General features: G+C 39.5%; 1 pseudogene; it reads right to left on the bottom strand.

The window, feature by feature from the left end:
• Nucleotides 1-2,683: 2,683 nt before the first annotated feature.
• Nucleotides 2,684-2,777, bottom strand: LOC130842229 (small nucleolar RNA U3; annotated as a pseudogene).
• Between the last annotated feature and the right edge of the window lie 6,014 nt (nucleotides 2,778-8,791).

Genomic DNA, 8,791 nt, shown 5'->3' with positions numbered 1-8,791 from the left:
GACATGGTTACTGTTAGCGCCCCGCCCCCTCTTTGTTTGGATAGGTTAAGAAAATAATATCCAGAGAGACTCAGTGACTTAGTCAATGACATATAACTAGACAAGGAGAGTGGAGGTTATCTGACTCTCTAACTATACTGTTCCTCTCACCACATGCTCACTTGTCCATTCAATTTATACAACTACCAAGCACCTACAACGCGCCAGGCATTGCATTATGTATGGCAATACAAAAGTCAACTAAAGGAATACGGGATCTGCTTTCAAGTAACACATTTGAGTGGGAGACACAGAAGAGAAGCAAATTAATATATTAAAAATTCCAATTTGAGATAAGAGCTATAAATAAAGTGATGTGATAGAAAGTGCCTGGCAGTGGGAAGAAGTATTGATTCAGACAGAGCAGTTTGGGAAGGGCTCTGGGATGAGAGATTTTTAAACTGAGAGCTGAAATATAGAAGGAGCTAACCAGAGAAAGAACCAGGGAAATAGCATCAGATGTAGTAGAAACCTCAGGAGTAAATGTCCTACAATCCATATAGGAAAGGATGAGTTACTTGCATCAATCAAAATGAGTTTGATGTAACAATTTACTCACTTTTGAGAAGTAAATTATCTCTTCCTATGAAAAGGCTGAAATTGTAAACATAACAATCATATAAGGAAACTTTCAGCTATAAGATGAATAAGGTTCGAGGACCTAATGCATAACATGGTGATTATAGTTGATAACACTGTATTGTACAATTGAAATTTGCTAAGAGAGTAGAGCTTAAATATTCTTACTTAAAAAAAAAGATAAATATGTAATGTGATGGATAGGAGGAATTAGCTAGATGGTATATGGAAGGAATCCTTTCACAATGTATACATAATTAAATCATCATGATGTATACTGTAAATATCTTACAATTTTCTCAAGTATACATCAATAAAACTGAAAAAAAAAAAAAAAGCATAAATGTCCTAGTACGCAAAAGAGCTTGGAATGGTCTCAGAACCTGCAGAAGGCTTATGTGGCTGGTGAAGGCTTTTCAAATATAGTTTGTATACAGGACTGGCAACTTGCTGATGGATGGGACACAGAGAAAGAGGGGAAGGGAGAGATTGGGGAATTTTCCTATACTATGACCTTGAGAAGCTGAGAATCCGGGGGTGCCGGGGAAAAGGGGAAAGTCAGCAAGAGAACAGGTTGAGGTGTCATTTGGGAATCACAAATCCCATTTTTGGCATGTAAAGAGACTCCTGTGAAATAACTAATTAGAGACATCTAAGAAGTAGTTGGCTATACAGGCCTAAAACCAGGGAGATCTCTGCCTTCATTGGGTTTGCAGTGCTGGTTGCGATTGAAAACTCTTTTACAGTAGTCAACATCTGATGATGTTTAGACTTCAAATGGTGATACTTCACATGACTTAACCCAGGGAATATAGGCGATGGCTTCCATTGCTGCCTCTTCCTCTTCGTTACATGAAAGATACTGGACAAATAGAGAAACTGGTTATAATTCTTAAGCAGGTACTGTGACTTTATCAGTCTTGATGGAATCTTCTCTTACTCTAGGGAAGTAGAGTAAAACATGGGCTTTGGAGTCGGGCTGCATAGGTTTGAATCCTAGCTCTGAGTCTCACTTAACTCGTCCATAAATTGGGGATCATCATATATATGTCATGGAGTTGCTGAGACGATTAAATTTAGATAAAGGACGTTCAGTGTCATGGCACCTTACACACAGCAGGAGCAAAGTAAATATTCACATCACCGTCAGTCATTAATTCTGGCTATTGACCTGATTTCTTAGATAACTGTATTTGAAAGAGCTCTCATTTGCAAGTGACAGAAAACAAACTCAAAACTCACATAAACAGAGGGGAACATATTGGATTGTAACTGAAAAAGCTAAGGGCATATAGATCAGACTAATGATGTCATCAAGAAACTTTTCTGTCTCTTTGCTCCCTTCTGTGTTGCCTTCATCCTCAGGCTGACTCCTATTCAATAGTAAAATGACCACCAGGAGCTCCAAAATGACTATTTCTTCTTTCAAAACCCCAGGATTTTGCAAAAAGACCAACTCTTTCTCAGTAGTTCCCATTGAAGTGCTGAGGCTGGGTCCCATTTTCAGAGTCCTTGAACCAAACAACATGGCCATGGAGATAGGGGTGAGAGGATTTTTCAGCCCTTTGTGAACCGAGAGTGGAAGACAAGTAGCTTCCAAATGAAAATTAAAGTGTAGTTACCAAAGGAGATGTGATTTCTGAAGATGCTTTAAAAAGAAGAGTGTTCTTAAGTCCAAGTAACAAAACAACTCTCATAAGAAGCTAGCACAACAGATGATAAAAGTATAGTTTGGTAAAGGCTAAGTCACATATGGTCAGAGGGTTAAGTACACTCAGAAGAAGATGAAGTCAACTTAGCTAAAAGGAATGGGGAAATACCAGGAAACAATTTGGCCACCAGAGATAACAGAACTGGAGTTTAGAATAAAGTAGCTATCTATTTCATAGCTCTCCTACTTCTGGGCATCCCTTCCCCTTGAAGAAGCTGTATTTATATAGTCAGTGACAATTAGGAATTGAAATGCTTACTCTGCATTAGTGATGGACGTAACTTCTTCCTCTTGGCCTGGAAAAAGCTTGGCACGTTGACCACATCTGATTCCCCACCCCTCTTTATGCGCTATACCAAGAAACTTGGTTATTTTTTTTTTCCAAATGTCTACACAATTGAAACGTGTAGTAAAGAACTGTAGAAATGATCGCTGAAAGTATTGTCTTGAAACTTGATTATTTTTGACACTTCCCTCTCCCTCACTCAGTACATCCACTCAACCACTAAATCCTGCCATATCACCTCCTAATTATCTGTGATAAGTAGTCACTTTACTCCACGTGCACGGCCAGCTCCAGTCCAAGCCAACATCACCTCTAACCAAGACAATTGCAGGAGAAATCTAGAGCCAGGGATACCCTTTAGAAACACAAAGCAGATACTCACGCCACTGCTTCGGTCTCTTTGGCGACGTCCTCCATACCCTGAAGAGAAAAATTAAATCCTTTCAAGAGCCCACTAGGCCTGCGTGTGATCCAGCCCCTGCCTAGATCTTCAGCCTCAGCTCATGGCGTTTTCATCCTCATCCACTAACTTTCATACATGTTACCCCTGCCCACTTGTAAGTTATGAACTCCAACCTCAGGGAGTTCATTTGTTCTGTTTATTCTTCCAACCCCCAACCTTTTTCTTCTTTATTGTATTCAATACTATGTTCAGATAAATGATTAGCTACCACTTCTTCGAGAAGTTCTTCCTAGAGCCCCCCAGACTAGATGAGTTCCCAGTAGAGGTTCTAACCTCTTTTCCCAGTATTTCCCCTGTACAGCAATTATCATCATTATAATTAAAGAATCAGACTCTCATTGGCCTATTAACTTCCTGAGGGTAAGGACTGGGTTATCTTGACACATCTTTGTGTTTACAGTGCCTAGAACAGGCCATGCCTTGCTTGATGAATACTTGCAGAAAGGATACATGAATTTTTGACACTGGTCTGCCCCCCTCTGGATAGAGCAGATCACTGTTTCCGGGTAGGCTCATTTGCAAATGCCTAAAAATAAAAATGAAATGCAAACAAAATGTTCCTTGTCAGAATGAAGCTGCCGAGAAAGAGCAGTTTAAAAAGCTGATTCTGAGCAAAAGAACATGGAAAACTAATACTCCTTAAATAGCTTCTTAAATACAGTCATCAATCAAAAGTCATGTCTTTGTGAATCTTCATTACGTGGGGAACCTACTGAAAAATATACAGCCCCTTATTGCAAAACACACAGAGCAGTGCCTTGCAAAGAATTTACAGAAATTGAGGATTTCAACAGACACAGTTGAGCCCAGGAAGTTATAGTCCTGTTGTCAACAAGAGGCAATAATCGAAGTCACCCAACTAAATGCTATTTTTGATAACATCTTGGCCATCTAAAAGTATTAGCTGGAGGCCATGATGGAAAAGCTACTAAGCTGGCACTTTTCAGCACACGGAGAAACAAAAATCTACCTCTTGGTCAGTGAGTCAGGAACTTGTATAGAAAAACCATCAGCCGTGCAATGTCCTGTTGGGAACTTTGAAAGAAACAGAAGACTTGGGCCATGACCATCAAATCCCCATGCTCAGATCAAAAATTAAATATTAATTTAGATCAAACCACTCCACTGTCTTCAATGCTGAATTCAGCTTATTGTTTGCTCTGCTGGGTTGTTTAATCAGACTGGATTCTGTCAAACCAGATGTCCATAAGGTGCTAGAGATGAAAATGCATCAAAGGACACAATCGACTAGAGCTGGACAGAGGATTCTGCAGGGCGATGTGGTAAAGCAGAGGATGCCTGCCAGAGAGCAGGAAGGGCATGCAGAGTCAGCTCTTTAGACTGAATTAAAAGGCACTTGGCCAAAGATGTGGGAAATGTCAAAGTGGCAGCAGTGGTGGCAACAATAATTAGGGTGACCACGATCATTAAGGAGATACAAAGCACTATCTCATCTAACCAGCAAGATGGCTCAGAGACAGGAAGAAGTATAGGCATGAATTGAGTCACCTGGTTTGGTCAAGATAAATGCTAGTAGGGGAGTTGAATTATTAGTAGGAGTTGGGAATGAACATGCTTCCCACCCACAGGGACATCTTACCATTCTTTCCCATGACACCTCTATTTTAGAGGCTTCTCTGGGTCCTCATGTCTCAAATGTCTGTGGCTTGGTTTCAAAGTCATCCGTTACCCTGCCTGGCTGAACTTCATTGCCACTGTTCCTTGGTACTTTCCCATCCACTCTCAAGTACCATCAACATGACCCAGTCATTCACACCTCCACCTCTTCACCATGTCAGTCTTCCTCCAGCCTACTGCCCTCCACCCACCAAGGCTTAGCTCAGATACCATTTCCTCCTACTTGGTCCTCTTTGTTTTCTGAAGAACTAGAATATTACACTTTTAAGCATATAACTAAAACACATTCTTAGATACTGTTTCAAGTGATTGATGTTTTCATGTATGTTTGCGTTTTTCTTTTAAACTAGAGAACTTCAGGGCAGAGACAGTGTCTTACATCTCTTTGTTGTCCCCAGGTGGTTCCTTCTGTGTGGAGTTCACAATAGTGCTGAACACACTTGTTCTTTGATTAATCCCCTTTCTTTCCATCATGGGTGTGTGTTGAGAAAAACCTTAAGGGGACAGATTAAAATCTGCAGGGTTTGACACAACAGAATCTCAGGACTAATTTCTAATCGTTCCCTTGACAGCTGCCTGCATCACATCCCTTTCATTATTTTTTAAAGTCAGTTTATATTTTAATGCAGCAAGAGAATATTGGACAGCTCCCAAGACAAAAATTATCATCAAAGAGAAACTCCCCACTTTAAGACTAAGAAAAACTCAAGCTATTTGGGGTAGGTGAGAGGGCAGAGAGAAGAATGAATGATGATTTGTCTCAAAACAGCTCTAGCTGGAAAAGCAACACACAGATTGGAATATCTGGCCCCTGTTCCTGCTTTTCCAAACTGCCCTTTGACCCCCAGGAAATTAGCAGCTTTCTGAGCATCTAATTAAAGACAGTATATCCCCACTTGCATGCATAGTGTTCTAATTCTGTTCATTATGCATTCTTGTTCACACACATATTCTTCTTTGTGGTCTTCTAACTCTAACCTCACCCCTCTTTAATTCATCTTCCTTCCTAGATCCAGTATAACGTCCCTAAAAAGCAACATAATCACATCACCTACCTTTTCAAATCCCTCAATGACTCTCCATCATTTTAGAAATAAAGTCTATACTCAGTAGCTTGGTATATAAGGCCCTTCATGATCTGTTTCTTGTTTATATAACCTACTTCTTCCCTCTCCAATTCCCCTTTGACTCCAAAGCTCCAGTTACACTTTTTTTTTTTTTTACAGCAACTCACATTTGCAAGGTCTCATCTCCAAGTTTACACACATGAATTTTTTTTTTTACCAAGAACACTCCACCCACCTCCAAACCTTCAACATAATAACTTTTTATTCTTTGGACCTCAACTTTGACATCCTTTCCTCCCAGAAGTTGTCCTGACTCCAATTTTAAGTTAGATGCCCAACTTACACTCTATATTTCCCCCCACTGTGGCATAGATCACACTGGGCTGTAATTCTAGTTCTAGTTACTTGTCTATGTCCCATCAAGATTGTAATTTCCTTTTAGGTAGAGGCTACATCTGTCTTTTTTACTGAGGTATTTCCAGAGCCTAACATGGTTCTTAGCTCACAGTATAAACGTTCAGTAAGTAGTTTGGAAAGAAGGAAGAGAAAGATGGGGGGAATGAGGAGAGACTCAGGAAATAATCAAAAAAGGAAGGGAGGGAGGAGAATAAGGGAAATAATGATCACTTCTGGGGCAACCAAATCAATGCCATAACTTTTCCAAAAGACGTAGCCATTTCCTGGGTGAGGAGAAAATGACCTCACCAGTTTCTATCATGAAAAACACTAAAACTCCCATTGTGAATGAAGTATAGATATGAAGTTTCTAGATTTCAAGCAGTTGTTCTTTTTAGCAAAATATGTGCAAATTGGTACTAAGTGCCGAAGGTGTGAACATGGAATACTAATGCTGCCAAAAAGAGATTCATTTTGAGATCTGAGACCTCTGAGCTAGAGGCATATAACTTATGTACTTTCCAAGCATGGAATTTCATTTGAATTGGAAAGAAATAACCTCAAAATCACAGTGCATACATTTTGCTACAATAAAAACAAACAAACAAGAAAGAAAAAGAAAAAAACATGCTGCAATATGCCCTCAAGAGATTCATGACATACGTTACTTAGACCAGTCCAGGAGGAGACTGTTGGCAGAATGGCTAGCAAATCCCTGATTGAATGAAATGATCAAGTCAAAACTCATGTTCATCATCACTTTACAGTCTATAAGATGTTTTCAAGTGCATTAGAGCATCTGTTTCTCTCAAGAACAGATCATTCTACTCTCTTGCTTAGATCCCCCAGTGGTTTCCCCTTGTTCTTAGAATAAAATTCAGAAACCTTATTATGACCTCAAGGTTCAACATGGTCTAGCCCTTGTCCTCTGCAATTCTTCAACTTCATCTTGTCAATTCTGCTAAGAGAAGCTGGTCTGCAAACTGTTACTGGGATATGATGAGTTATGGAAGCCACAACGAGCATCAACTATGTAACTAAGCATACTGTTACATTCAGCTGACTTTTTTAAGAAAAATTTTCTCAAAGAAGGAAGAATTGCGTTGATTTACACTCCTATGCAAACTCGTAAGCTTGCTGCAGACCAGTAACAGAGAATGTGGAAATGGACTAGTGTATGGACCACATGTTGAATAGCAAGTCATATAGCCCTCTTGCCTTCTTTCAACATCTTTTATTAATACAAGTCTTCACTCTCTGGAAGCACCCTTTTTGGTGACCTCTCAAACTTCAGCTCTCCAGTCTCCATCACCTCCTTAGAGAGGTTTTCTCTGACTACCCTATCTAAAGCAGCACCCTCCACCTTCAATCCAATTACTTCTTTATTTCTTTCATAGTACTTATCATGATTATCACTTTGGTTTTTTCTGCTTGTTTATTACATGTCTACCACTACCACCTCTCCCCTAACAAAACAAAATGTGCTTAGTGCATAGTAGGTACACATTAAGTATTTGTTGAATGAACAATTTAACAACCTTGTGAGATAGGAGTTATAATTCCAATTCTATAAATGAGGAAATTGAAGCTCAGGAGTTTAAATGTCTCTTAAAGTGGCAATCTTTTACAGTTTTGTTTTGCTTTAGAGTTAAGAAAGCACTTTCATAAATATGAGCTCTTAATATTATGTATTAAGTACCACAGCATCTGTGGTGAGAAGGAAACCAACATTCAAAGAAAACTAGAGACTAGCCCAGCATCATTCATAACTAAGTGATAAAGGGCAAGAAAACAGAGCCAGGTCATCTAAGTCCAAGATTAGTGTCTATTAAAGTAGATAACATGACCCTCTAAGAGTGCTTTATAAGGCTCTCTAAAAAGCGGTATACCTGTTTTTAAGGTGATGCAGACTGCTAGGGCCATGCTTTATTGGATGTGGGGGTAGTAGGATGTTAAAGGAGATGGAGGAAGTCTTGATTCTGCTTTTCTTGGGTAGCACAACACAATGAGAAGAGCATGCACTTTCTCCAGGTAATATCAATTATCTCCCAGAGTTACTGTAAGGACTAAATAAAAGTATGGAAGCAAAGGGTGAATTGTGTTTGGCAAAGAGTAAGTGCTCAGTTGCAGTAGATGCTGTTTACCTTCCCTTTTTTTTTTTTTTTCTATCTCTATATTGAAAAGCAATAGCTATGTCCATCATCACTGTGTATTAATATATAATTCACTTCAGGGAGGACAGCTCACAGAAATGATTATTTCTTAGTCTACAGTGGGGAGTAAATTATACTCAGCCTCATGGATGTGGACAGATGTAAATAAATGCCCTTGGAAGCCTCATGCTTGGTATTGGTTTTACCTTCACTGCGTACTGCTGGTGGTATTAGAAAAGGACTTCACAGATGGGTCAGGTCAGCTCAGGAGGCTTAGACTCCACTTGTGCAATATTACCGCAAGTCAAAAGGACCAGAGGAAAAAAAAAAAGGTCTCACTTTTGTGCCTCCAAAGCTTTCTTTAATGTAGTTCATTAAATTTATAAAGGCTCTTTGGGCAGCCGCCTTCTGATTCTGACACAGACCAGATTAAGGGGCATGTCCATGTCCTTAATCTTG

Source organism: Hippopotamus amphibius, chromosome 1, assembly GCF_030028045.1.
Source record: "Hippopotamus amphibius kiboko isolate mHipAmp2 chromosome 1, mHipAmp2.hap2, whole genome shotgun sequence".
In the NCBI taxonomy this organism is placed as follows: Eukaryota; Metazoa; Chordata; class Mammalia; order Artiodactyla; family Hippopotamidae; genus Hippopotamus; species Hippopotamus amphibius.
The sequence above is the reverse complement of the archived record's forward strand: the minus strand, read 5'-3'. Positions and strand labels throughout refer to the sequence as shown.